Source organism: Canis lupus, chromosome 6 (genome assembly GCF_003254725.2).
Source record: "Canis lupus dingo isolate Sandy chromosome 6, ASM325472v2, whole genome shotgun sequence".
NCBI lineage: Eukaryota > Metazoa > Chordata > Mammalia > Carnivora > Canidae > Canis > Canis lupus.
Window position 1 is genome coordinate 15,387,923 of NC_064248.1, and position 27,813 is coordinate 15,415,735.

A 27,813-nucleotide genomic window follows, 5' to 3' on the forward strand; every position below is an offset into this window, starting at 1 on the left:
CCATGTATGACCTGGGGTCAGCTCCATCCTTCACTCGCCCTGTGACCTGGGGTCAAACCCTTGTGGCAAGGGCCCCCATGATCCCTTCCCATTGAGTGTGGGAGTGCAACTTGACCCTAAGTAGCAGAACATGGTGAAGGTGAAGCTACCAGCTCCCAGGTTGGATTCTGTCCTATAAGCGGGTCGTGGAGCAGACGGCCATACAGATTGCCTCTCTTGCTGGTTTTGAAGAAGCGGGCTGTGGCGCTGTGAGGGGGCCATGTGGCAGGGAACCGTGGGCAGTCTCTGGGACCTGAGCACAGCGTCGGCAAAGCTGCAGGGCCCTCAGCCCTGCACCTGCAAGACAACGTGTGCTGCCCATAACCTGAGCAGGCCACACACAGTCCACACCGGTCGAGCCTGCAGATGGGGCTGCAGCCTTGTGACCCTGAGCCGGCCACCCAGGTGAGTCGTGCTGAACCCTAGCCCACAGGAACCGTGAGACCACGTGTGTGCATCTGTCAAGTCTCTGCAGTGGCAGAAGGCAAACCAACTCTGGCAATGCTCGCACCTGTCATCAATCCTCTCTCATCAGGGCAGGCTCGAACATCACCTTCTAGAGGAAGTTTTCCTGGGTTGCCCTCACTTCAGGAACTGTCAGGGTTCCTTGAGGCCAGGCCAGGCCTGACCCACCCCAGCTCTTGGCACACAGTAGGTTTGGGAGTTAATGTTGGGAGGCTAGTGGGGAGGGGCTTGCAGGCCTCGGGTCTGAAGGGCCTTCCCAGAGCCCCGGCTCTTGGCTTGCAAACTGGCAATGGGGAGAGAGAGTGCTGCCAGTGCGGGGCTCCCTGCAGGCCCCACTTGCCTGCAGCCTGGGAGCCTTTTCCCTTAGACCTGCTGCAGTGAGGACAAACCTGGAACAGGCTTTGGGCAAGGGAGGGATGGAGGGGCTCCTGAGGGCCATGGGGAAGTGGGAGGTGGCCCTGGTCCATCTCCTGCCACCTCTGACCCTCCTCCAACCAGTGTCCCACCAGAATGCTTTGCCCAGAGACAGGCGCCAGCCCCTCCCGGGAGAGCCCAAACCATGGCCCAGTCAAGGTGGCTGGTCCAGGAAGCCCCGGAGGGAATGGTCATATTAAGAACCCACTCTGGGATCCCAGGGACGGCTCCCACCTGCGGCAGGCCAGCCTGTCACCCTGCCTGCCTCAGGTAGCTTCTTCTCAGCCCCTGCACTCCTACCTTGTTGCAGGGACCCTCGCCCCCCTGCCCATGGTCACACCAGACCCATACCCCGAATTCAGGCCCCGACTCTAGACTCCATGAGAAGGCTACCAGTTCCTTCCCATCCCCTGTCTTGGTCCAGCAGCTGCCAAAAGCTAAAAGGTTTGGCTTTGATGTCATTGGATGGGGTTGTTTCTTTCCTTGCCACCAGCCCCTTTGGTCTCCGTGTGACCAAGTCCCATTGAAGTGGCTGAGTTTTCCTCTATGCTGCAGAGCAGCGCATGTCCACACTGGGGAAATGTGACATCTGGAGGTAGGAAAGCATGGCTGGTGGCATTAGCATGGCTGCAGAGACAGCAGGGCCTGCTCTCAACCACAGAGCCCCATGCACCCCCTTGGTCCTGGGTCCATCCTCCTGGGCTCCTCTGGAGAAAGTCTCCTGCACCTGCCCCAGGATGACCAGAGCAGGGCACTCCCACCTGGCCCAGACTTGGCATCTCGCTCACATGACCCACTTCTGCTCTCACTGGATGCCACCCCCAGCCTCCCCCAGCAAGAACATCACCGAGTCCAGCTGACCAAGGTGGCATGTTTGGGGACCCCTCCATTCCTCGTGATTTTGGGAAATCACACAGACTCCCGGAGAGGATCCTGGGCCCTGGCCTGCTGGGCAACCCCACCCGTTCTGGAGCAGCCAGTGGGCATGAGACAGGCTGAACGGCACATCTGTGGGGCCCGGACCTCAGCCGGCCCAGCTGCCTGCCTGTTGGCACCCGCTGCTCTGACCCCCAGGTCCTGGCTTACACGGAGCAGCTTGGCACCGTCCCCACACGGAAGGCACACTTGGTCTTCCTGGGGATACTGGCTGGCACCACGGAGCGTGCGAGGGGCCCAGTTACAACGGGCGTGCTCAGGAAACACACACACAGCCAGTCGTTCTGGCAACACGGGGACAGAAAGAAGGCGCAGGTTCTATGTCCCCCTGCCCCCCCTGCACCCCTCCGGGGTTTCCTGATCCTAGGTTCGGCAGACAGGGCTGTGGAGGCCAGAAAGCTGCCCTGGGCTCGCCACCTTTGAAGCAGGACAAGAACACAGGTCCTCTCGGGACTACACACCCTGGGCTGTCGGGGACCCGCCCTGTGAAATCCCAAGGCAAGAGGAGACGGCTTTCAGTGACCCCTGCCTCGGGGTCTTTACCCCTTGGTGAAGCCCCTCCCAGCATGGATTAGGGCTGGCCTGTGAGTCCTGATCCGAGGGCCCCCGGGGGGCAGTCCTCCACCCCAGGTGAGCCTTCAGAGAGGCCGCCCCGCGAGCAGCCCCGAGCCGGAGCCTCTAACGGAGTATCTCCCAGGCTGCTGACCCACAGGAACTGCCAGTGCTGAACGTGTACGGCGGCCAGTGCGTCTGGGAGCTGTCCGCTGTGCAGTGACACGCAACGGCCACACCGACATGGCAACGTACCTGGGTTTGTGGCAGGACTGTTCTTAGCAGCCGAGGGGAGCCTGCCCCAGAGAAGCTACGCCACTCCACTGAAGACACACAGCAGGCCAAGAGTTGAACTCTGATCTCTCTGACCCTGCAGCCCAGGCCCCCGCCCGCTCCATTCTGTGGCCCCAGGGGACTCAGGGCCACGAGCCAGGGTCCCACTCTCCCCTAATAGCCTTCAGTAGAGGGAAATTTCAATCCAATAATAGAAACCTGCAATAACTGTTATAATTAATTTATACAAAAGACATTATAAAATTACACTCTGTGCATTCCAATCCCGTCCATGAGGTACGCCCGCTCCCCAGTTAAGCTACGGGGCCTCATGAAGACAGACGGGGAAGAGGTATTTCAATATTTCTTATAATTTTATATTCTCTCTAATATCCCTCATGCTAATTTCATTATGCAACACAGTCGGCACGGTGATGTAATTATTGAAAAGTAATTTTGCAATAAATGGATTTAAATGTGTTGGAGTCCGTTGTAAATTCAATCTCATGGTGAGGGTGGCGGGTGCAGGCAGGAGGCGGCAAGGAGGCCGGGGCCTGGGTGGAATCGGAGAAGTTGTGTGTGGCCCCAGCTGGGAATCTCCTTACACCTGCTGGCGACAAGCAGAGGCAACGCCCCATCCCGCCCACGGCCAGGGCCCACCTGTGCTGGAGCTGCCCTCAGACTCTCCCTCGTGGCCCTCAGATGCCCTCTGTGGTCCCTGCCTGTGTCCCCTCCCAAGCAGCCTCACATGGCAGCCAATGGACACCAGGCCACATCCTCCATTCCCTGCTGGAGACCCCAGAATAAAATCCAGGCTTGCATCTCAGCCAGCCTCCTCACCCTCCCCTCCCCACTTTGGTCCTCATGCCAACGGGCCCTTATGTCTGCTCCAGTCTTACCTGAGGGCCTTTGCACAGGCTACTCCCTCTGCCAGTGTTCACCTGGGGGTCTGTTCTTGATCACTGTCCACATTTCCAGAGCACCCACTGCCTGTCAGCACTGAGGGTACTCCCCAGCCAGTGAGAGCAAGCATTTTGTGCAGCAGATACATGACAATGGGTGAGGAGGCAGCAAGCTGGGGGCACCCTCGCTGGTTGGAGACAGCAGTGGCAAAGGCCTGGTCTGGGGAAGGAAGAAGGTAAAAGCAGTCCTTTGAGTTGGCCCCCTCCTCCTCCAGGGAGCCCTCCTTACTGACCCAGACCATGAGCAAGGGATTCTTAAGCAGAGAGGCTCACAGGGCCGTGGGGACAAGAAGTGAAGTCTGTCAGGGTGCACACAGGATCGCTGGGCCTCTGCACGGAGCCCCGGGCCACGCACAGGTCCTGCTGCCCTCTTTGTCTGCTCTCCCTGCCTACAAAATGGACTGAAAAGGGAGGCATGGCAGGTATACAGTAGGTACTCAGGAAAGGCCCCACTTTCCCTATGACAGGCAAGGGACAAACAATAGGTTCCGTTCCCTCCTCAGCCTGCACGGAACAGGCCTTCCAGAAACCGTTGGAAGGAGCTTCTCTCAGGCTGGACCGTGGGGGGCGCTGGCGGCTCCTTGAGTCCCTCCGTGGCCAGGGGCAGCCGCGCCATCCTCTCTGCACCTGCAGCGAGCTGTGGGCACCTGCTCCGGGGCCTCCCTGCCTCTGTGAGGGCAGAGGCAAGTGGGGTAGGGCCCCAGCGGCCTCTCCTCGTCACTTCTGGACCTCTCTGCCAGGGCTGGCACCACAGCCCTGCCTGTCACAGGCCAAGCCGAATCTGCAATTTGTTCTTGGACGATGTGTAAATTGGCACCTCATTGATTATTAATGAAGTGCTAATTGCTCTTTGCAACCAATTTTGATGCAAATGCAGCTGGGGCTGTCTGTATAGTTTTGCAGATTGGGATTTACCGTCCACCGTAGCTGGGCCTGGGGCACCAGACCGGTTCAGGGACACAGGGCACTTTACAGTTTGCAAAGTCCCACCACCCTGTCCCACACCAATGACGGTGGGCTGGGTGCCGCTGTAGCTCCCACGCTCGGGCAGGACATTCGCGCCAGGGCCCAGGGGGAAGGTGTGACGGGGCAGGAGGCTGGCGCTACCCTGGGCCGCTCCATCCTGGCTCCCGGGACCCAGGGGCTGACGCAGTGGAAACACGGGCCTTTGCGGAGACCCGGTGGTGGCGGTTGCCCAGGGTTGCACCAGGCGGTTGCCGAGCAACGGGGCCCAGGGCTGTCCCTGAGGTAAGGGCTGCTCTGGGGACTGGCTCCCTGGGTACCCAAGCACCATCCACAAAGACTGGAAGAGGAGAGAAGGCTCCTCGGGGTAGGGGGTGGGGTCATGCCTGGGATGACCACAGGCCCCGGGGGGCCCCCCAGCTCCCGGCCAGTGCCTGAGGTCCCAGCACCCGAGCCAGTATGACACCATTCACCCAGAGAGGGGCTGTCACTGTGATCCCCCACCCCACATGCAGGGAGCAGGTGTGAGAAGGCGTCCCTAGGGAGGGTCTGAGCACAGGCTGCGGGGATGGGGCTCTAGCAGGAGGCTGGAGGTTGGAATACAATTCTGGGGCTTTTGGGTCATTGAGGCAAGGCCACTGGGTCTGGGCTAGACCCCTGGGCAGTCCCTCTCCGACATGGGGGTTCGCTAAGGGTTTTGTGGTTCTGGTGGCATCACACACCTGCCCTGGCCACAGTCTGGAGCTATGGAACCTTGCGAGGAAATCCCCAGCTGGGTTTGCACCCTGGGTTCTCATCCACTGTGGGGAGGGGTCTGTACAGGCCCTGGTTCTGCACCTCCCAGCCAGACCCCTCCGTACCCCTGCCACAGATACCAACAAATAAGGCCTCTCAGCAGAATTTCCAAAGCCAACCACGCAGCTGAGCAGGGCAGCCTACCTGCAGAGTGTGGGGGTTGAGGGACAGGAAGGAGCCCCCTGGCCTGGCTCCTGGGGCGGGGGTGGTCATGGAGGGGCAGCTGGGATTGACCCACCCTGCTGGCTCTCCTGTCTGTGGCGTGTGCTGCTGGCGGCTGGGCTCTGTGGTCATGGAAGCTGATCTGCAACGTGGGGCCTGGGGGCGCTGGGGGCCCAGGGACTTGCCCTCCCTCACCCTCAGCGTCCTGCCAGCTCCCTGGCTCCCTCCACCTTGCCTGCCTGATTATGACCTCACCGCACCCAAGTCACCCCCACATTGACCTCCAGGTTAGCAAGGTCCACGAGCTAGTTAATGGGGTGGGGGCAACAAGACCAGGGGTGCTGTGGCTCCAGCCGTGGGTTTAGATGGGAATCACCTGCTTCTCCCCTGCTCCTTAGTGGTCTGGCATGTGGAGTCTCCTGCGGGAGCCTCAGTTTCCCTGTCTGCAAAGGGAGCAGAGCCGCTGGCAGAAGAGGAGGCAGTGGTGGTACTGCTGGCTCCTAGCAAGCTGGGAGGGTGCTGGTTATGGGCAGAGCGGGGGAGTTTGTGAATCAAGTGGAACCCCATCTTCTGTGCATTTAATTCACATGGCTCTGCTGCAAACATGGGTGGGGGGAGGGAGAGACAGAGACGGGAAAGGAGCCTGCGGTTTCCCACTGTCCCACTGGGCGTCAGGTGCCGGTTATCTCCGCTCAGCTGTCCCTCAGAACCTTGCATATTTGTCACATAACCAGCCCTGACACGCCTGGCCTCCTTGGGCCTCTGCCGGGGGCGGAGGTCTGCTCGGACACTGGGGGCAGGGCAACTGATGGGCGCCCTGCACGGGGCTTGGGGGCTCGGAGACTTGACTGCGCGTGTTGCTCTGGCTACTGGGTTAACCGGGACGGCCGCAAGGCGGTCGGGGTCAGGGTGCACAGCAGCGCCATCAGCGAGCTCGGTCTAGTACTCCAAATACTCCAAATTAACACACAAAGTCCAGGATGAACAAAATACCAGGATGCCACAAAAAAGTCAGGAGCCAATTTTCTGATTTTTCTTTTGGCCACGAGCTGCAGTGTGGCCTGGGGTGCGTTGGGTTAGCCTCTAGCCTGTGGATGTTAGGGGTCCAGCATTGGAGGCAGCCAGGGCCCCCCTACCCAGCTCAGCTGGCCGGGGTGCAGCACAGGCTCCGGCTTGGGCTCCTGGCCAGCAGCAGGCTACGGCCAGCTGAAAGGCCAGCAGGGACGGGGACGGTGATGGTGATGGGGCATTGGTGTGGGCGGGTGATGGCACAGAATGTCCTGCTGGGGGTGGGCGTGGGGCAGGACTGGGGAGATGAGCAGAGCTGAGGGCCTTTCTCGGCAGGGGCATCCCAAGTGGGGGGGCCCTCGGCTCTCCAGGCCTGCAGAGGGAGCTGGGGGATGCCTCCAGGGTGCCCTTCTGAGGAGGGGCGTCAAGCCAAGCCCCTGCCGTCAGCTCAGCAGAAGAGCCCGGAAGGACTCCCGCCTCCCCACCAGCGGCGTTTGCCTGACCTAGACGTCTGATACGCGGGATCCCGCAGTGATGTCAGGTTCCTTTCACTCCATGCTGAGCAGGTCTGTGGAGGGGGCTTTTTCCTTGCTGTGCCGTACTCCACTCCCGACGCGGGGCGTCTGGTCCTTCCCAGCTTCCAGCCCCCACGGACGTGCAGCCGAGCACACTCCCGACCACATCTCGGGGGCACACGTCCTATGACTGCTCGTTGTCCCGAGAGCGTGTGTTCCACGGGGAGCGCTGGGCCCATGGTGCTGGGCCCCTGCGGTCTCAAGCTTCCTGGCTGGGTGCACGGATCCAGGACCCCCCACAGCAGGTCCTGGGTGGGGGTCCAGTGTGGTTCTCACATCACCCCCTGCTCCTGCGTAACAGAGGCTTTCCTAACACTGCTCCCCGCCTGGTGAGCTCTCCATCTCCTGCATTTAAACCTCCCGGTTACTACTTTTATCAGAAACAATATTTTTATGGTAGCTGTGGGGGAGGCTGTGCAGGGGCGAGAAGAGGGGGAAACCAGGCTTGGGTTCAGAGGGAAGCTGCGCTGGTGGGTTGGGGGAGGCTGGTGGCCGCTCCACCACTTATGGCACATGCAGTGTGACCCCCAACTCCTCAGACCCCTGCCAAATCCTCAGGGTGGGCCTGCTCTGGGAGGTTGAGGCTTTTTTGGGGTCTTTGGGATACTCTGAACCTGGGGTCCATGCAGCCGGCCACTCCAGGGCCCTGGCCCCACCTCCGTGCACCTGCCCGCTCCCCAGGTGCACCTGGGGCCTGCTGTCCTGAAGGCTCCGGGCACTGCTGGCTCCACAGGGGCCCTCAGTGGCCCTCAGCAAATTGTTGGGGGGCTGGTGGGACAGGACAAGAAGTGCTTTGGAGCTAGTCTTGGTCCAGAATGACAGCAAAGCAGGAAAGACCAAGGCCTTCAAACCTTCGTAGGTGTCTGTGGGGGTCCGTCTGTTGCCTTTTCTCACCCGGGGGGGGACTCCTCTCTTCCCGCCACACCTCTCCCTGGGCCTCCCCCCCACCAGCTGCCTCATGTCCCATCACCAGCCCCGTCTCCTGCCACAGGGTGGCTCCTGACAGGTGGGAAGGGGTGTCCTTGGGACTAAAATCTTGGGGTGCTAGGAAGGGGTGGTGACTGGGGGCCAAATGTGTTTTAAATATAATGTATACAAAAATGTAATAAATATTTAATTTTATTTTATTAAATACCAAATTGGTGATGGCTGACACTTTATTAAAGTGTCAAAGTGAGTGTTCGTACACTCTAATTACTTATTCTAACGAGGCAGGGAGGCCGGCGCGGCGGGCTGTCTGGGTGTGCGGGAGGTGCGTGGCGGCGAGGGGAGGGCGCCCCCCGGTAAGTCACACCTATTAAACTATTATTTGCACCTAGAGGCATCTCATTAATACCTCGACTAGTGCCTTCGCGCCGCCTCTGCAGGCTGACCCCGAGCTCTGAGGGAAGAGGCGGCCCTCCGATTTCGCCCCCGGCGCAGCCTCCAGACCAGCAAAGCCTATAAAATTAATAAGGACTCTCCCACCTAATTGAATTCCTGACAAATGGGGAATCCTGCTGCTGCCGGCTAGGGGCATTCTGGGATTCTGGGATTCTGGGGCTGGTCCCAGACCCTGTGAGCTCCCCGCGGGGAGGGGAAGCCCCTAAAACACCTCTGGCCGGGTTTGAAGCATCTCTGCCTCCACCCTGAGCCCACCTCTCAGGAGTGACTTGTCCCTCCACCCCCCAGACCCCTGGTCCCTTAGCTTTGTGCAAGCTCAGGGCATCACTGATGTCAGGTTCCTTCGGGCCATGTGGGCATGAGCAGGTCTCAGCACCACTCTGGGCCTCTTGGGGAAGCCACACCAAGGACTCCCACAGATGATGCAGGAATTAAGAGAGCAGGTGACAGGGACGATGAAGTGTCCACCCCCCGGCTTTAGCCTGAGCCCCCGATCCACTCAGATTCCTCCTTGGTCCAGCCCCGATCTTCCTCTGGCTCTGAGCCTCTGGGACATGGACCTCACTGCTCTCTCTCGGCTGCTGCCCCAGGACCAGCTGGGGGGCACAGCACTGACTTCTTACTCACCATCCCGGCTCCACCCTGGGCACTGGTCATCATCTGAATTCGATGACCAGGTGCCACTGCCGGCAGGAAAGCCCACCTGCCATTTGTTGGTCTGTCATCTGTCCTATATCACCAATCACCCTATGATCCCTTATGCTGATTGTAAGCATAGCACATGCTCATTGTAGGAACTACAAGATACCAAAGTAGGGGCGCCTGGTAGTTGTCTAGATTTCAGCTCTGGCTGTGATCTCAGGTCATGAGATCGAACCTCATGTGGGGCTCCATACTCAGTGGGAATCTACTTAAGATCCTCTCTCTTCTTCTGCCCCCCACCCCAAGCTCTCTCTCAAATAAATAAATGAATAAATAAATAAATAAATAAATAAATAAATAAATAAATAAATAAATCTCTTTTTAAAACCCCCGCCAAAGGGATGCCTAGGTGGCTCAGTGGTTAAGCGTCTGCCTTCAGCTCAGGGCGTGATCCTGGAGTCCCGGGATTGAGTCCTATATCAGGCTCTGTGCAGGGAGCCTGCTTCTCCCTCTGCCTATGTCTCTGCCTCTCTCTATGTCTCTCATGAATAAATAAAATCTTAAAAAAAAAATACCCCCCGCCAAATACCAAAGTATGCAGGAGAGAATAACCCATGCCCCGTGATAGCTTTGATGACTCTGTCTGGACATCAGCGATGTGTGTACAGTGATGCTATCTCAGCACCAGGGCCACCCTGGCTGCCCGTGACTTTCCAGACCATGGAGGTAAGAAAGTCTGAGACCCAAGTGTGGTGGCTGAATAATGACCCTCCAAGGACCTGGGAGTAGAGTTCCCCATGTGGCAGAGAGGACTTTGCCATTGTGAGTGAGTCAAGGCTGTTGGGGTTATCGTAGGACTGGATGGGTGGGGAATCAGAAGGGTCCCTACGAGAGAGGGACAGGCAGGCAGAGAGGCAAGAGGACCAGGAGAGGCAGGGCCCCAAGCCACGGAATGCGTGGTCTGCAGAGGCTGGAAGAGGCCAGGAAAGCCTCCAGAAGCAACTGCCCGATCCAGTGTAGACTTCCGACCCCAGAACTATAAGGAAATTGTTGTGTTGTTTGGAGTTGACTAAGTGTGGGGTAATGCGTTCCAGCAGCCGTGGAGGACTGCCACACCGGCTGGGTCATAAAGGGGGCCGTGGTCAGGGAGTTTCTGCGGAGGCCACAGCACTGGCGGGGAGCCGGTCGCCTGCCAATTGCCACCACCTGCTCAGACATACATATTTACGTGCATCGTTTGGGGGCATTAAGCACACACACACAGCTATGCCACCATCACCACTGTCCATCTCCAGAATGTTCCATCTTCCCACACTGAGGCTCTGTTCCCATCAAGCAAGAACACCTGTCTGCAGGTGACTACTGTGTCAGGGGCCCAGGGCCTGGGCCTTTCCATGTCCGTGATGCATGTCCACCAAATGCCAGCCTTCCAGGATGCCCATTTGCTGCCCAATCGCCACAAGAACAGCCAGCGCGGTGATCTCCCCAACATGCGATCTGTCATTTTATTTTAGTTTATTTTTAAATATTTTATTTATTTGTTTATTTGACAGAGAGTGGGGAGAGGGGCAGAGGGAAAATCCTCAAGTAGACCCCTGCTGAGCGTGGGGCCTGAAGGACATGGGGCTTGATCCCACAGCCCCGAGGTCATGACCTGCTTCTCCCTCTGCCTGTGTCTGTGTGTCTCTCTCTCTCTGTGTCTCTCATGAATAAATAAATAAATAAATAAATAAATAAATAAATAAATAAATAAAATCTAAAAAAAAAAAATGACCCTGCTTTCAATTCTTTCAGGTGTATACTCGGGAGGGGAGCTGCTGGATGCTACAGTAACTGCATATTTAACTTTTGGGGAGCTGTTTTCCACAGTGGTGGCTGGTGGCATTTCTCACGTTCCCACCAGCACTGTTGCTTTCTGGGGTTTTAGTAGAAGCCATCCTAATGGGTGTGAGGTGGGATCTCACGGTTTTCAGGTGGTTTGGATCCTGGCTCCTGGTTGTGTCTTATCCTGTCGATGAGACTTAGAGTAAGATCTCTCAGAGCAAAAGGGGATCTTTTCCTTTCCCTCCTGGGCACCCAGTGAGACCAGAAGTGGCCACAAGCTCGAGCTGTGGCCAGTGTGATGCAGGCAGAAGTAATGCAAGCCTGCGGGCCTGGCCCATAGACTCTTCCCAGGGTGCTCCCCTTCCTTCCTTTCCTTCCTTTTTTTTCCCTTCCTTTCCTCCCTCCCTCCCTCCCTCCCTCCCTCCCTCCCTCCCTCCCTTCCTTCCTTCCTTCCTTCTCTCTCTCTCTGTTCTCGTGGGCCAACCAGGCAGATCCAGTGCATTCTGAGGCCCCCAGATGGAAGGAGCCCCGTGCTCTGGGTCACCACATGTGCCCTGACTGCCAAACACCTCCTGGGACTTTGCAGGAACAAGTCATAAACTTTGACTTTAAGTCACTGACAGTTTGCAGGGGCTTATTTGTCACAGCAGCCAGCATTATTTAACTAACGGATATACCAGATGTGATGGAATACAGTTCACGGGGTTCATGTAAAGACCTAGTGAGCTAACCTACGAACAGCTCTTCACTTCGTACATTCTTAGCCCTGGGTAAACGTTAGCTGTTGTTATAAGAGTGTGTGGCCTGTCCCTTCTTTCCCCAACGCCCCCCCAACACCATGCTTAGGAATTCTGCTCGGGGACAACAGATCCTTTGAACTTAGCATTCTTTGCATTGCTGGTAACAGAAAAGTTCAATTCAAACTGACTTAAGCAAAAAAAGGAATCTGTGATTTCACTGAAGTGAAAATTCGAGGGTCTAGTTTCAGGCATAGCTTGATCCAGAAGTTCATAGTCATTAAGACCCCGTCTCTGCCCATCTCTCAGTTCTGATGTTTTCTGTGTTGGCATCTCTCCCAGCCTCCATCGATGGCAAGATGGTTGCCATAGCACCAGGCCAGTCTGGTCACAGCGTCCCTAGGCCCATCGTATGGGCAAGGCAGAGTCTGGCCCATCCCAACCTGCCTGGTGCCTGGCACAGGGCTTTAAAACTCCTGAGCCTCAGTTTCCTTATTCGTGAAATGGGGAGGCCTGATGTCTGGCACACAGGAAATACAGAATCAATGCTTGTTCCCAGGATGCCTGGGTGGCTCAGTGGTTGAACATCTGCTTTTGGCTCAGGGCGTGATCCTGGGGTCCTGGAATCAAGTCCCACACTGGGCTCCCTGCATGGAGCCTGCTTCTCCCTCTGCTTGTGTCTCTGCCTCTCTCTCTGTGTCTCTCATGAATAAATAAATAAAATCTGTAAGAAACTTTTAAAATGCTTGTTCCCTATCTTCTGGCCCAGGCCTGGGATGTACTTTCTCCCTCAATGCCTCCTAGGTCCTAAAGAATGGCTCCAGCACCAAGAACAGTCCCTAACGCATAGTAGGTACTCGGCACATGTTTGTCAGATCAATGTCCAGAGGCCAGTGCTGGACACCATGGGGCAGGGGCTGATCAGGAGAAAGAATCCACTCAGAATAAGAATTTCTAACTCTTTCAGAGGCCCAGAGAGAAGATGGGCTGCTTGGGGGGAAGATAGTGGGCTCCCAGTCAGTGGGAGCATTCAAGCAGGGGGCAATGTCTCCTCCAGAGTCCTCTCTGTACCTCTGTGCCCAGAGCAGGTGTCGCTGGCTGGACCCCCATGACTGGGCTGGAGCTAAGTGAGCCCTGCATGGGACAAAAATATCCATACCTGTGCTCCCACATCCATGTCGGGGCTGAGAGGAAGGCTGGGCCCGCTGACCCTTCTGGGTTACATGGGGCACCACTGGCTGCAGTGGGCTGAGTCATGGGCCGGCTCACACAAAGACTGTGGAAATCAGGGGACACTCTTGGACATCATCCGCAAAACCTCCATCTCCTGATTCCTTTCCTCCCTTCTCTGTCTAGCCCATCTGCCCCTGTGTCTCAGGGTCCGTTTCCGGGACATCTCTGTCCCTGGGAGGAGGGGGAGGGAAGGGCAGGCAGTGGTGTCCCCTATTTCCCGTCCCTGAATCCCTGCTTGTGTGGGAAGGGCCTCTGCCATGAGGGTGTCAGGGAGCCCCCAGAGCCCTTCTTCCCCCATCCCGGAGCAGGTGACCTGGGGTGGGTCTGCACCTGGCCTGTGGGCTCATGAGCTCCCGCCCCCTCCATCCCCACATGCGCCTCCCCTTCCCCCTGCTGTGCCCTGCACACGGCTCCTGGGGCCCCCTGCACCCCCTGCAGCTCACAGAGAGGAGGCCTGCAGGGGCTCGGCCCCGCCCCCCTGTGACCCCTCTGGCTGGCCCGCGCCCCCGTAGGCGGCCTCAGTGTCCCGCCCGCTCAATGGGGCCGCGCACCTGGGGTCGGGGCCGTCCCGCGCGCCGCCGGCAGGGGGCGCCCCTCGCCGCTAGGAGGCCCCGCGAGGAATCGCAGAGAATTTGCTTCTTTTCATCACCCGCCCGCGTCCAGCTGCTCCTGTCAACACCTTCTTACAGCGTGTAATGCGCCGCCGACTGACAGCTGGAGCCGCCCCTCCGGCCGGGCCGCGCACCTGGGGCTGGGCCTACGCTGGGCTGGGGCTGGGGCTGGGGGGCCGCGGGGGCGGGGATGGAGGGGCAGGGGAGGGCCGGCGGGCCTCTGGGGGGGCCTGCGGGCGGTGGGGGAGCCCTGGCCCGGCTGGGGGCTGGGCTTTGGGGGGCTCCTGTCGGGGCTCCCTCCTGGCCGGGCTGGGGGCTGGGCTTTGGGGGGCTCCTGGCGGGCTCCCTCCTGGCCGGGCTGGGGGCTGGGCTTTGGGGGGCTCCTGGCGGGCTCCCTCCTGGCCCGGCTGGGGGCTGGGGGCTGGGCTTTGGGGGGCTCCTGGCGGGGCTCCTTCCTGGCCGGGCTGGGGGCTGGGGGCTGAGCTTTGGGGGGCTCCTGGCGGGCTCTCTCCTGACCGGGCTGGGGGCTGGGGGCAGGGCTTTGGGGGGCTCCTGGCGGGCTCCCTCCTGGCCGGGCTGGGGGCTGGGGCTTTCCTGGTGGGGCTCCCTCCTGGCGGGGCTGGGGCTTTGGGGGGTTCCTGGCAGCGGCAGCACTGTGGGGATTTGCCCCAGTGACAGAGGGTGCATGGGGTCAGCCCTGGGCTGGTGACCCCCAGCTCCACCGGCCTCCTGTCTTCCTGGGGTTCCCTCCCACAGGAAGTGGTACAATTCCATCTGCCACCTACTCCCATTTTCCCTCTGCCAGGATTTCTCACCTAGTTTGGTTTGATCCTTTCTGGAACCCAGGGGGCAGGCCAGGCATCCGCAAATAGACAGAAATCCACACTCAAACCAGGGCAGGGAAAGGGGCAAGAGAGCAGGCCTGGGGGTGGGGTGGGGGGCACCAGTGGCCACAGCCCTCCCCCAGCACCCCTACTGCTTGGCCGCGAACTTCTGCTGGAGCCTCCCAGGCCTAGCCTCAGTTTCCGGATCTGTGAAGTGGGGATGCCGCCTGCCTTGGGGAGGCTCCCACAGGTGCTGGTTTGGGCTAGGTGTTGGCACCTGGAGGTGGCCCAGAGATGGGGCCACAGTTGTGTCCTGCTTGCTGGGCCTCCTGCTGCGGGGTCAGGGCTGAGGGGAAACCAGCAGAGGTCTGACGGGGTGGTTGTGGCTCCAAGCAAGTAACAAACCCTCTCTGGGCCCCAGGAAGGAGCAGGTGGTGATAGATGGGGTCTGGGGCCCCAGCTTCCTTGTGCAGGTTGGCAAAGCTGCCTTCCTTCCCCTGGGGGCTCAGACTGAGGCCCAGGGGAGAGGAGGAATGAAAACAAACATCCTTGAATCCACACCCAGAGGTGGCTCCTCCCCTCCCCAGCCTCTCCCAGCTCCTGAATTCCTGCAGAGTGGATGGAGCCACTGGAAAATGGACAGGGCCCTCTGTTCCTCTGGGTGCTGAACCCAGTCTCCATGAGGCCAGAGTGTTGGCGGGGGGGTGGGGGGCATGCAAGGGCCAAACAAGGCCTCGGGCGAGCCTGGGCTGGGCACTGATGGCCCATGTGGATGTGTGCCCACTTGACAGGCTGGGCTAGTGCCCAGCTGCCACCGTGGGCAAGGCAGTGGCGGCTGAGGACCAGAGCCTGGCCTTCCAGGCCTCCTTCCCACACACCGTCCCACCCGAGGGCAAGAAGGGCCCTGCTGCTCCAGTGACCTTGCTGCACCAGGGAGCCCCTGCCCCTGCCATGATTTATGAGGGTTTCAACAGTGTTTGTGTCTTCTTGGAAAGCAATTTGGGGACGGGAGCTTTGATGGTGGGATCTGGCGTCTGGGAACCTCTCCTTGGAGAATGATCCAAAAACCATACATGGTCTCCAGCACAAAGATGTTCAGTGCAGTGTTTATAACCGCAAAGAATTGCACCCAACAGGAGGCCATGGGGATAGATGTTTCATGAGCTGATAACAGCCCCGGGGAAATGCAAATCCAGCGGTAAGGGAGGAGAGCGCAGCCCCATGGTATCGGCACAGCGTGCTCGGCGCCGTGGAAAACCCACGGACCAGCAGCCGCAGGTGCCGAGCGTGGCCAGGAAAGGCCCCGGCTGAGGACCGGAGGTGCGGACCGACCGTGTTGGCCGCTGTCCCCGAGGCTGCCTGGGGTTCCTTTCCCATCCTCTTTGCGCTATTAGTGTGTACCGTGTTGATCATAGGAGAAACCAACATCATTTCAACAGCAAATTATTTAAAGCCCCATTTGTATACTGAAGTATTTATGAGTGAAATGATATGGTGTCTGGGATTTGTTTTAAAACTCACTCCAGATGTATTCATGCATTACTTGTGCAATTAACAAGGAAGTTTAATAAAAAACCCGCCATGTGTGTTTGGGAGGGTCTGCACAGGCCTTGGCAGGGGTTGGGGGCCGAATCTGCAGCTGGCGTGGCTGGAGTCCTGAGCTGGGCCTCCTGGGTCTGCACTGGCTCCACCTTCTGGGTGTCCGTCTTGCTCCCACACACCCCACGTGGTGGGGTCGGAGACAAAGGGATGATGGTCCTGCTAGAAGCAGGATGGAGGCCGGAATGAGGGGCTCCAGGAGCAGGGTCCTGGCCCGCAGGGATGTGTCCCGGGCTTCTCTGGGCTGCATCAGGCCCCAGAAACCCTGGCACAGGGGACAGAAGAGCCATGTGTCCCAGCTGCAGTCCAGGATGACCCCAGTGGGCGAGTGAGGACAGGAACCTGGGCTAGAGGGCAGGCAGGATGCCCCAGGATGGCTTTGCTCCTGTGGGACCCACTTGTTTATGCTTCAGAGGCCCCTGGGGATGCCTTCCCTAAGCTTGCAGGCTTCTCTAAGCTGGCTGATGGCAATGCTGGGTTTAGAGACCTGCCTGCCCATGCCGGGAGGAGGGGCTTCCTGGCTGAGCCATAGGGCGGGTGCAGAGAGTCCCTATGGCTCCTGGCTCCCCACACCCTCCTCCTCCCTCTGCTGAGGCCTGCCGCTGCCCCTCCCTGTGCCTCAGTGTCTGTGGATGTGACGTGGGGCAGCAGGACTCGGGTGAGTTGATCCCTGCCCAGCACGCAAAAGCACACCCCTGTGTTGTGAGGTCATGCTCAAGTCAGGTGTCATGTTGTCCTTAGGGGCAGGGTGGGGCGGGATGAGGGCTTGGAGTTCTCTTATCCTCTGCCAGACCAGGCCTGGGGTCCAGAGACACTGGCTTGTCTCTGGTCAGTGTCTTCTGTGGAGCCAGGCTTGAGGTCACTCAGTTATTTGGGACTTTGCCAGTGCCACAGTCCAGTCCCTGCCAGGGGACCTGTCTCATCACAGATTCCAAACCCCCGGGGTGAACACCAGGGTGGCAGGTAATAGTTTGGGATGTGGCTCTGGGTTCCGATGTCTAGCCAACCACATCTCACTATGTGGCCCAGGGCAGCTTGGGTCTCTCTCTGGGCCTCAGTTTCTATACCCCAGCCCCCCGCTCCCCTGCAGGACTCCAGCGAGTCTCCAGGGACCCTGCTGCCATGCCGTGAGGAAGCCCAAGCAGCCACTTGTAGGCGTCCTGGCCAGGGGGACCTGGAGGTCCCAGATGGCAGCTGGCATGGACCCCCAAAATGTGAGGAAAGCTGTCTCCAGATGGCTCATCCCCTGCTGTGGGGTTACCCCAGCTTCCAAGACCTGGCTGAGGCCCTGACATGATGGAGCCGAGGCCACCATCTCCACTGTGCCCTGTCCAAATCCCCAACCCGGCACAGCAAAATGGTTGTTGCCTTATGTTTGAAGTGGCTTGGTTAGCAGCAACAGAACAGGGGACATGTGCCCCGGCTGGACTTTGTGCCTGTATTTCTGCTTCAAATGACCGTCTCAATTTTTATGGCTGATACGTCCTGTGCATCTGCCCTGAGAGCCCTCGCTCTGGGGACGGTGCTGTCAACCTTGTGCTCCACTGTCTCCCCAGTAGCTACATCATGCTGGTATACAGCAGGTGCTCAATACATTCTTTGGACATGAATATAGCCCCTAGGCCCAGCTGCAGAAGGTATGTGAGCCGTGTATTCCATGGTCTCTGGTTTGCTGTCACAAAAGCCAGCTCTGGCTCATCAGAGCCAAAAGTAATTTCTGAGACAGTATGGGTTGGGGTCGGGGGTCCAGAGAGTGGATGGAAGGCTGAAGACCCTGGCATGGAATGGTGGGTCGGGGTAGCCTGAGCCTGGCCACCCGAGCCTGGTAGACACTTGTGGCTCTGGGAGTGAGGCCGGGCCATCTCCATCTCTCTGCTTTTGGCTCAGGATATAAAGGCTGGTGGACAGCGGCCAGTGGCCTGGCTGGGAAGGGGCCAGCGGCGCCCCTAGGGATGAAGGGCTCCAGGGTAGCCCAGGAGCCTGGGCAAGCCAATGGACGCTATCCTCTTGTCCATCCTGCAGAACTCAACAGAGACAGGGGCTGGCTTTTCTAGAGCCTCAAGTGGAAGGGGCAGCAAGCAAAGGGTGGTCGGTGGAGTTCCCGGGGGAGACACGGGGACAGGATGAAGGGCAAGGCCCAGAAGGACACGGTCAGGAGCGAGGGCACCTCCAGGGGAGCCTGAACCCCAGAGCTATGGGCCCCCCCATCCGAGGCCTCTCCTCTTTGGGGTTCTGGGCCTGGCCACCTTGGCCTGGGCTCTGTCCTCCTGACGCTGCCCTGGTCACAGGTTTGTCCCGAGCAGGCCAGTCTGGGAAGAGTTAAGTGCTGGCCTCTCCCTAGCGACAGGCAGGCCTGATCCCCCCGAATCCTCTTTTAATTATTTTGTTCTGGTGGAGGCCAACGCCTCCCACCTGCCCACTGGTGCCCTTATTGGTATGCACTGCCCAAGCCCCTGCGGACGGCCCGTCCAGCAAGGCAATAAGTGAGAACCCTCTTCCTGCCATGGAGACCCGTGCTGCGGAGAGGAGCTGGTGGGGAGACCTGACAGCAGGCCAGCTGGGAGGTGCCACCTCCCTGGTGGACCACCTTGTGGATGCAGAAACTGAGGCCCCCATGGTCACTCCTGCCAGGTAGCACAGAGTCCAGTATGAACCTCGGAGCTCAAGCTGGGACCCACACCAGTGACGTTCACCCCAGTGTTCCTGACCCTCCAAGGGAAGGAGAGAAGTCAGCTTGAGCAGCAAGAGGTAACCTCTGAGTCCCCTCACTGTCCTTTCCCAAAGACCCGTTGACCTCCCACCTTCTACTGCCAGGGGAGGGAGCCCAGCGCAGCCCCATGTCTCTGTCCCCGCTATCTGGCCTCCTTCCCGCTCTCCAAGGCTGCCTTCTTCACTGTTCACACCATGTCATGGGCACCAGCTGCTTGGGGGGGGGCCTGCCTGTGGGTGGCATGTGGTCCTGATCATGCCCAGGAATAGGCAGTGGGCGCAGCTCACTTCTTGGGGAGGGGGTAGTAGGTGCACACTCAGTTCCCACCAACCCCAAACCCCACCCTGTCCAGTACCTGACTCCCTGCAGGGCACCCATGCTTCTTGTCTGTGACCTCGGGGTATCCGCTGGGGTCTCCTGTCCTGCACCCTTAGAATCGGGGGTCCTGGATATTGGTCGTCCCCTGCTTCGCTCAGAGGCTCATGCAAGCTGGGGTCTTGGGATCCTCTGGTGACACCTTAGGGCTGCAGGCTGGAACCTTGTCCCAAGAGTCTCAGAACACAGCACAGGATGAAAAATAACAGACCTGCTCGTGCCATAGAGAGAGAGGTATAACGGGGAGGGCGCACCTGCCATTTACCGGGGACAGAGTTTCAGGCTGGCAAAAGGCAAGTTTCTGGAGCTGGACGGTGGCAGTGGCTGCACAATGATGTGAGTGTGCCCAGAGAACTGGACACTTAGAAATGGTGACGACAGAAACTGTCCGCTCTATGTTGTCGCCGCAGTGAACAATGCATGAAGGCATATTTATTTACTATAATGGTTCTTCTCGCTGTTTGCCCCATGGGTCTTAGGCCTCTCTGGAGCATCTCGCTGTGGTGGCCTGCGGGACGGTACAGGAGCATGGCCCAGTGCCCCCGGGTCTGGCCACACGCTCGGCCAGGGCTGGACCTTCAGGCAGGAACAGCCCCCAGCAGAAGGATCTCAGGGAACCTGGAGTCCCTGGAGGCCGGAGTCAGCATGGGGGGGGGCAGAGCCCCCCAGAGGGGACAGCTGCCACAGGAGGGGTAGGAGGAGGCGTGGGAGGATCCTCCCCTCCCTATGGAAACACCCCCTCCCCTGAGAAGGTGCAGGAGGGGCATCAAACCCAAGGCTGCCTGCTGCCCGGGAGCCCCACCTGCCTCTCTCCTGGATCCTAATTCATAATAAGAGAAGGAAGGACATGGGCTGGCCTTCTTTCCCATTACCATTCAAATGGATTGAATGTTTTAATCCTATAATAAAGTGACAATTTCCATTTTCCCCAGGCAATTCATTTTCACAAAATGACCAGGGTCATGACCTGCTTTGCAAAAATCAGCACTCCGTGATTAAATCAAATATGTACGCTGAGTTTTAACAGGGATGTTTCTTTAAATGGGGCCTGGTTGAGGGCTCCCAGCATCAGGATGGAAGGTGGCAGAGAGGGTGGGTTTGGTGGGACCTGTGGCAGGGACTCAGTGGCCTGTGACCCCGTGACCCTGAGATCCGGGCAGCCAGCCCCTCTTCTGGGGGTGTCCTCAGCTGTCCACAGGGGCTCCCCCAGCAGGCTGCAGGCTCCTTCCTCGAAACCCACTTGGGGCTCTGAACCAGGTGGACCCCTCCCCCTGGTTCCCTGAGACGCTCCTAGAGTGGGTGCCGCTCCCAGAGGGGTGGAGGTCTTGTCCCCACTTCGCAGATGTGGCTGCTGAGGCTTGGAGCTGCCCAGGGATGCCAGCACTCTCTCCCAACCTCTTCCCTGGCTGTGCTGAGGTCCTGGGTCCCCGAGTGACCCCATGGGGCAGAGCGGTGCCCCCAGGGCTACTCCCCGAGTGCCCGCCTGCCTGACATGCAGACGTGGGCTCCGTGTTCCCCGCAACCTGGATACCTGGACCTCTCATACAGACAGGTGCTCAGGCCCAGGTCGGCCGTTACATTGGGGCACAGGCTCTGTACCTGGTAGGTGGGTGGATTTGGGGGTCTAAACCCCAGAGTGCAGGTGTTTGTAGGGCAGCCTGAGGGCTCAGGGCAGGGGGGAGGCCTGGAATCAGGTGGGGGTTGTTTCTACAGAGCAGCTGACAGTTCTGGGAGCTGTGACGTGGAGCTGGGAGCCCCAGGACAGTGAAGGTCCTGAGGATATCCCTACAGGGCTTATCCTCTCCCATCTCTCTTCCACCTCCTTCCTGGGGGGGGGGTCACCTAGCTCAAGACAGCAGCTCTTCTGAGGTGCTTCGAGGGGGGCAGGATCTGAGGAGGGGCCAGCTCCCACCTGCAGCCCTGCCCCAGCATCCTAGGCACTGGCCCACAGTGGGTCAGTGGGCTAGCCTGGGCTCCCTTGGCCAGCCTCGGCCGGCCCTCTGCTCATCCAGCAAACATTGCCCAACATCTGCTCCCAGCTGACCCAGGAGCTAGAGGCTGTGGGAGATGGGACCAGGCTGGCCCACAGGGAACTGGAAGTAGGGCCTGGATCCTCGGAGAGATGATGTGTGAGCCTCACAGGGACATGCTCAAGGCCAGGGATGGAGGCCTCAGGGTCCATGACACAAGCTCTTGGATGGGGGAACCCAGGACCCAGAGACTGTATTGGCACTGCAGCCGGGGGGACCCACCCTCTGGGAACCTCCCTTCCCTCCTCCCTGCCCCTGCCTTCGCTGCCACCTGCAAGGTAGGATGATGCTCGCAGCTGGGTCGAGTGGGTGCCACCTGACACTCATGTGGGTGGTCCTTCTGTTTGAGCAGCGAACAAACCCCAAGTGCTTGGATTTTCTCCATGGTACAGAATAGGAAACTGAGGCACAGTGGGTGGTGTGAAGCTGCTTCCCCAGCCATAGGAGCAGAGAGGGGCTGCACGTGGGTCAGTAGGGTCCACCCACCTGGTCACCTTCTTCACCTCATGGGCCCCCATCAGCTCACTGCCTGTGGAACTTGGAAACGATCCTGATGTTGTCAGACCTGCTTCCATGGACTGTGTCCACATAAAACCCCTCCACTGGAATTATTGTGATGCTGGCAATTAAAGCTGGGCAGTGGCTTGTGGGGATAGGGCACCAGTGGGCTCCCAGGTGACAGTGAAAGGGCACAGGGCAGCTGCTGGCCCCAGGATGGGTCCACAAGCTCAGATTTTGATAAAAACAAGAACACCTGTCAGCCCGGCCACCCCCACACCAAGGTCAGATCCTAAACAAGGGGTTGGGGTCTCTTTCTGGGCTCCCTGGTTCTCATGCCAAGGTAGTCCTGGGAAGATGCCCCCCTGCTGGTCAGGGTCAGGTGGTCCTGGTCCGTGCCTCAGTTTCACCCCCAGTCCCACACAGAGGAGCCTCCTCCCTTCAGGCATGGATCAGCTGGGTTCTGCTAGAACCCCCTGCTAGAACTAGCTTCTAGGTTCTGCTCTGAGTGGAGCAGGGTGGGTCGCAGGAGGGCAGTGGTCTTGTGCATGGCCAAGGAGCTAGGGCTATGCTCCAGAAGCACTGGCGGCGGGGTGGGGGAGGGGGCAGGAGAGATTTAATCAGGAGAGGAACTCATGGTATTTACATTTTAGAGCCTCTTGGGGAGTGGATAGGGGGGCTGTGAGGGTCTGGGTCTGGGGGCGGCCCAGGTGGCAGTGGTGGGGGTCAGGGCTGGGCATATCTAGGGGGCAGCTGGCAGGTGCTGCAGGCCCCTCACCAGGATGGGAGGGAAAGAGCAGTGTCAGAGCAGCTCCAGGGTGCAGGACTGGAGCCCCTGGATGCAGGGTGACAGCTAGGGGTGCAGGCTGGGTGTGGTGGGGGCTCTGCCCAGTGAGGGCCTTCCTGCCCTGAATGGTGAGTGTTTCCATGGGCGTGAGGGTGCGGAGGCAGGGAGGGCCTGCAATGAGCTGTGTGTCGAGGGCAGTCCTACCGGGCCCTGGGGGCCTCACAAGGGGGCAGGAAGCTCCCTCGGGCTGCTAGGGACAGATTGGAGGGGCCCACATGGCCACAGGGGCATGAAGGAAGCTGTTGCGGGTGGACACGGGGACTCAAGAGTGTGTCCTGTCCAGGCTACAGGATGTGGTGGCTGGGTAGTCAGCAGGTGTGATGGTGTCTGTGCCCATGCCACGTGTCCAGCCTGGGGGGGGTGGGGTCCTCCCAGCCACAAAGCTGGGTGAAGGTCCGCATGATGCTGCGCAATCAGCAGGCCTTCCCTACCCCCGCCTCACCCCCTCGCTCACACTGTCCACACCCCAGGTAACACTGTCTACTGGTAATTCTCCTGATCCCTTTATCCTGCGCTTTAATAAATAATTTACCTGAATTATTCACATGGAAATTTCAACATTATTAAAAATTAACCAACTTAAATGAGTCCATGGTAAATAGCTAGGGTGGCTCTTCGGAGGACAGGAAGCAGCCCCCAGGCAGCGCAGCAGGACAGCAGGTGCAGGGCAGGTGCATGGCAAGTGCATGGGGAGTGGGGGCGGGTGGGGCTGGGCAGGTGCCCTCGGGGCATCAGAGGGGCAGCCAGGAGCCAGGGGGCTGCGTGCCCCCCATTCCCCACAGGCTGAACAGCCTCAGCGAAGAGTCCTCGTCTTTCTGGACCTCTGGCACAATGGGGTGACCCTGCCAAGCTCCGAGGACTGCAGGGAGGGCTTTGAGAGGAGGGAACCAGCAGCAGGGCATGATGGGAAACTTGGGGGTCAGCTTCCAGCCTGGAAGGTGGGCAAGTACTCCCTGCTGGGCTGGGTGGTGCAGAGAGGAGCTCCCTGGGCCAGGTGGGCTTCCTGGCTCGGTGCCCCTGGCAGCTGCAGGGCCTGGCTTCTGAGAACAGTGCATAGGTCAGCACACGGGGGGAGGCTGTGAGCACATTTCCAAGTGCTCCCGTCAACAAAGACCAAATACCAACGTGTCTTGCATTGAGGCAGGTCAGCACACTCCAGCTACCCATTCACCAGAAATATGTGTCCTATTTAGTTGTATTTATGTTTATTACAGGGTCCAGGAACTCTGGGAGTTCAAGTCCCTGAGCGAGCTTTACTGATCATCTTCACTACACAGAGGTTTGGATTGGACAGGGCAGCGCAGAAACCCCTGTCATGCAGTGGGATGCAGGGGCAGCTCGAAGAACCCCAGCTGGAGGTCACACATGCCCACCACACTGCAGCAATGCCACCCTCATCCATAATCTCCAGCTGTTTGGGGCCTTGAGTGCCACTGTCCCTATGTCAGAGGAGGAGAACACAAGTGACAGTTTCCCGTGCCAGAGAGGCCCGAAGCCAGAGTCTAGACCTGAGTGTCTCATTCCCACCCCACTGTTCTCTCCTGGGCCCATCCAGAAATGGCTCCCAAGCCCAGGTGCTGGCTCTCAGTTGGGACTTTAGAGCAATCTAAAACAAAATCCCCGCAAGCTTTTTGTAGAAATTGGCATGCAGAAATGCAAAGGTTAGAGAATAAAAAAACTTTGGAAAAGAAGAACAAAGTTCAAGGACTAATACTTTGTGGTTTTTAAGACTTCTTGAAGTGCTACAATAAAAAATAGTGTGAAATTGGTATAAGGAATAGACAGGTCAGCAGAACAGAATAGAAAACCCAGACATAGACACACAGACATATGCAGGCAACTGATTTTTGACAAAAATGCAACGGCAAGTCAGTGGGGAAAGGATGGTTTTTCAACAAATGGATTTTCAACAAATCCGTAGGCCAAAAAAAAAAAAAAAACCCAACAAAAACAATAAAAAAGAACTATGATTCATACCTCACACCACATATAAAAATTAAGTCAAAGTGGATCACAGACCTAAAAGTCAGTCCTCAAACTATAAAACTTGTAGAAGAAAACATCATCTGGATGTTTACAACAATCAAATTCTAAGACATTTTTATATGGGACGCCTGGGTGGCTCAGTGGTTGAGCATCTGCCTTTGACTCAGGTTGTGATTCTGGAGTCCCAGGATCAAGCCCCACATTGGGCTCCCTGCATGGAGCCTGCTTCTCCCTCTGCCTGTGTCTCTGCCTCTCTCTTTCTGTCTCTCTCATGAATAAATAAATAAAATCTTTTTTTAAATGATGTTTTTATAAAGATAAAATACTTGTAAACTTGGGGTAGGTAAAGATTTCGCAGATATGACATCCAAAGCATGATCCATAAGCTAAAATATTCATAAACCGGATTTTGTCAAATTTAAAACTCTTCTTTGAAAGACACGAAGGGAGCAGAGTAACAAACCATAAACTGGAAGAGAATCTTTGCAAATCATACACCTGATGAGAGATTCATATCAGAACATATAAAGAGCTCTCAAAACTCAACAAAACAAAAACAGTCAAGTATTTCAAGAGTAACTTCCCCCAAGAAAATGTACAGATGGCAAACAAGCGCCTGGAAAGATGCTCACCACCTGCAATCAGTAGGGGAATGCAACACCTGTGCTGAGACACCCTCCACACCTCTTAGAGCGGCTAAAAACAGGAAGATTGCCCACAGCAAATGTTGACGAGGATGTGGAGGGAATGGAAGTTCTGGGCGCTGCTGGCAGAAATGGGACGTGGCGTATCTGCTGTGGAAAACAGTCTGGTGGAGCTTAAAATGTCAAATACGTGCCCACCTGGCAACCTGGCCTGGTATTTACCCAAGAGAAAGAAAAGCATTAGTCCACATGAAGACTTGTACACAAATGCTTGTGACAGCTTCAAGACTGACGGAAACCGGAAGCGTCCATGGACAGACTGGCAAACAGATTGCGGTATATCCATTCAGCAGCATTCTGCTCAGCCACGAAAAGGACGGAGCGATTGACATGTGCAAAAATATGGATGAACCTTGGGGTTTTTATCTGGAGGGAAATAAGCCATACCAGAAAGAGGTATATATTCTGTCCATCCAGGTGAAATGGTAGAAAATGCAAACTGATCTATAAAGACAGAATAGGTTAGAGTCGCCTGAGGCTTAGGGCAGGGGATAGGGAGGTGAGGGGGTGGATTGCAGGGTGCTCCGGGAAACCTCTGGGGTGAAGGATGTGTTCTTTGACTTGAACATGGTGATGGTTTCACTGGCGGGGGGTACTGTAGTCAAAATATTTAAATATGGGAAATCAATTACACCTTGGTAAAGCTGTCATGAAAATTAAAAATTAAAATTATGCAGGAACACCTGGGTGGCTCAGTCAGTTAAGCGTCTGACTCTTGGTTTCAGCTCCGGTCATGACCTCTGGGTCATGGGATTGAGCCCCATGGTGGGCTCTGCACTCAGTACGGAGTCTGCTTGTCTCTCTGCCTCTCTTCCTCCCCCTGCTCTCTCTCTCTCTCTCTCATAAATAAATAAAATCTTTAAAAAAGAAAGAAAATATGCATATTTGTGTTCAGCCAAGTGGGGTGGCCTGAGACTCTGCATTTCTAGCCAGCTCCCAGGACCAGCCCACCTGGCAAGTGACTGTCCCACTGTCCCTGTTCAAGCTCCATGCACCACCCTGTGTCCTTGATGGCACACCAGCCTCATCCTGCACCCAGTCCACACTCACAGGATCTCCAAACGTGCCCTGTGAGCCTCCTTCCACCAGGGAATCTTGTGAAGTCAACATTTCGAACAGTCCAGGCAAGGTGCTGGTCATACACGCCTCCCTCCACGTGGGTCTGTGTGCTCTTTCCTCCTGCTGCGGGGACGTCTGTGATGCAGGAGGGGACCTGAGTCACCGGGGGACAGACGCCAGATGATGGGAAAACTCCCTTCCCCTTCACACCCTGTTTATTTACCGGTGACTCTCGCTCCAATCAGTTGTTTCTGTGGGGTGGCCAAGGTCAGTTCTCGAGTCCCACTATCCTTCCACACGTGCTGTCTTTCTGTAAGGCTCTCCCTCCCCGGCTTATTTATGCACGTGTGCCGGCAGTGACTGCGGACGCCTTGCTCAATGTGCTATGACCCATCGCCCGTGTCCATCAGGGCTGGTCTTTTTCTCTGGGGCCCCTGGCCGGACTTCCTCAGAGCCCCAGCCAGGTGCCCTACGTAAGAGGAGCTTTTTGTAAACTGGGATCTGTTTGGGGTGGCTGTGTGCCCATTCCCACTCCAGCGCCTGGCTCAGTGCACAGTAGGGCTCTCACAGTGGGAGGCTGGGTGCCTGGACGCCAGGGCCTCACACAGTGGTCGCCTCTTGCCAAGGCTCAGGCCACGGCCGGCAGAGCCTGTGGGTGACGACACAGGTCCCAGTGCCCACGTCTGCCGTGCTGCTCAGAGCCTCCCCTCTCAAGCTGCAGTGCTCCTCCTGAAGCTGCCATCAGGGTGCAGTATGGCTAAACTTGGGGCTCACGTGGTCCTCTTCTCGGGCCCCAAAGGTCACAGGTGGGAGTTAGGCAGGCACAGGCCAGGGCGACCAGGCGGGCACTGGGGCAGAGTTCCCTCCTTGTGGGGACCCTAAGAGCAAGGGTCCTGCACCTCCCTCCTTCTGAAACCGACACAGGAGGATGAGCCAGATGCCAGGCCCTGTGGTGCTGACCTGTGTGCGGTGCTCCCGCCCAGAGCCGGGGGCTCTGCAGACACACGGCACCTTGTGACACGTAGCCCCCGGACCAGGCCAGGAGGGAATGTTCTCGCCCCATCTCACAGGTGGGGCAGGGCTGTGGGGCAGCAGAGTGGGAGCGTGGAGCATGGTTCTGGGGTGAAGGGGGTGCTCTGCACCCGTGCCGGCCAACAGCAATGTCAACATGAGCCACAGGTGTCATTTAAACTTACCAGTGGCCTCGTTCAAAGAGCAAAACGGAACACTGACGTTGATTTCAATAATCTATTGTATTAACTCACTGTGCTCAAAATGTCACTGTTTAACACAGAATCGCTATGGAAATCATTAGTGAGATAGTTTACGTCTCTTCCCCAGACTGTCTGGGAACCCTGCTGTGCACTTCCCACACCCGGCTCGCATTTGCCCGGACCGGCCGCGGCCCAGGCGCTCGGTGGCCCCGCGTGGCTCGCGGCCGCTGTCCCACCTCGACTGCGCTGGTGCCTCACCAGTGTATACAGTTGTCAAAACTCATCGAGCGGTATGCGTAAAGGGGGAGCGTTCCACGGCGTATAAATTATACTTCAATACAATCGACTAACTGTAGAATTAAATGAAATTGATTGATTTTGATTAAATAGGAA

General features: G+C 57.7%; 2 long non-coding RNA genes across 4 annotated transcripts; one reads left to right on the forward strand and one right to left on the reverse strand.

Annotated features, from left to right (window-relative positions):
• Nucleotides 1-2,908: 2,908 nt before the first annotated feature.
• LOC112640181 (uncharacterized) lies at nt 2,909-5,790 on the reverse strand. Of its 3 annotated transcripts, none has more exons than XR_003123891.3 (3): nt 5,544-5,790; nt 3,579-3,801; nt 2,909-3,286 (listed from the first exon to the last, which is right to left on the reverse strand). It is a non-coding gene; the product is annotated as an uncharacterized LOC112640181 (long non-coding RNA). The 3 variants fall into 3 exon arrangements; XR_003123890.3 differs by having other exon boundaries at nt 2,911-3,289; XR_003123889.3 differs by having other exon boundaries at nt 2,925-3,233.
• A 17,280-nt stretch (nt 5,791-23,070) lies between these two features.
• Nucleotides 23,071-25,989, forward strand: LOC118355132 (uncharacterized). The gene is made up of 2 exons (XR_004816976.2): nt 23,071-23,117; nt 23,672-25,989. It is a non-coding gene; the product is annotated as an uncharacterized LOC118355132 (long non-coding RNA).
• The last annotated feature ends 1,824 nt before the right edge of the window (nt 25,990-27,813 follow it).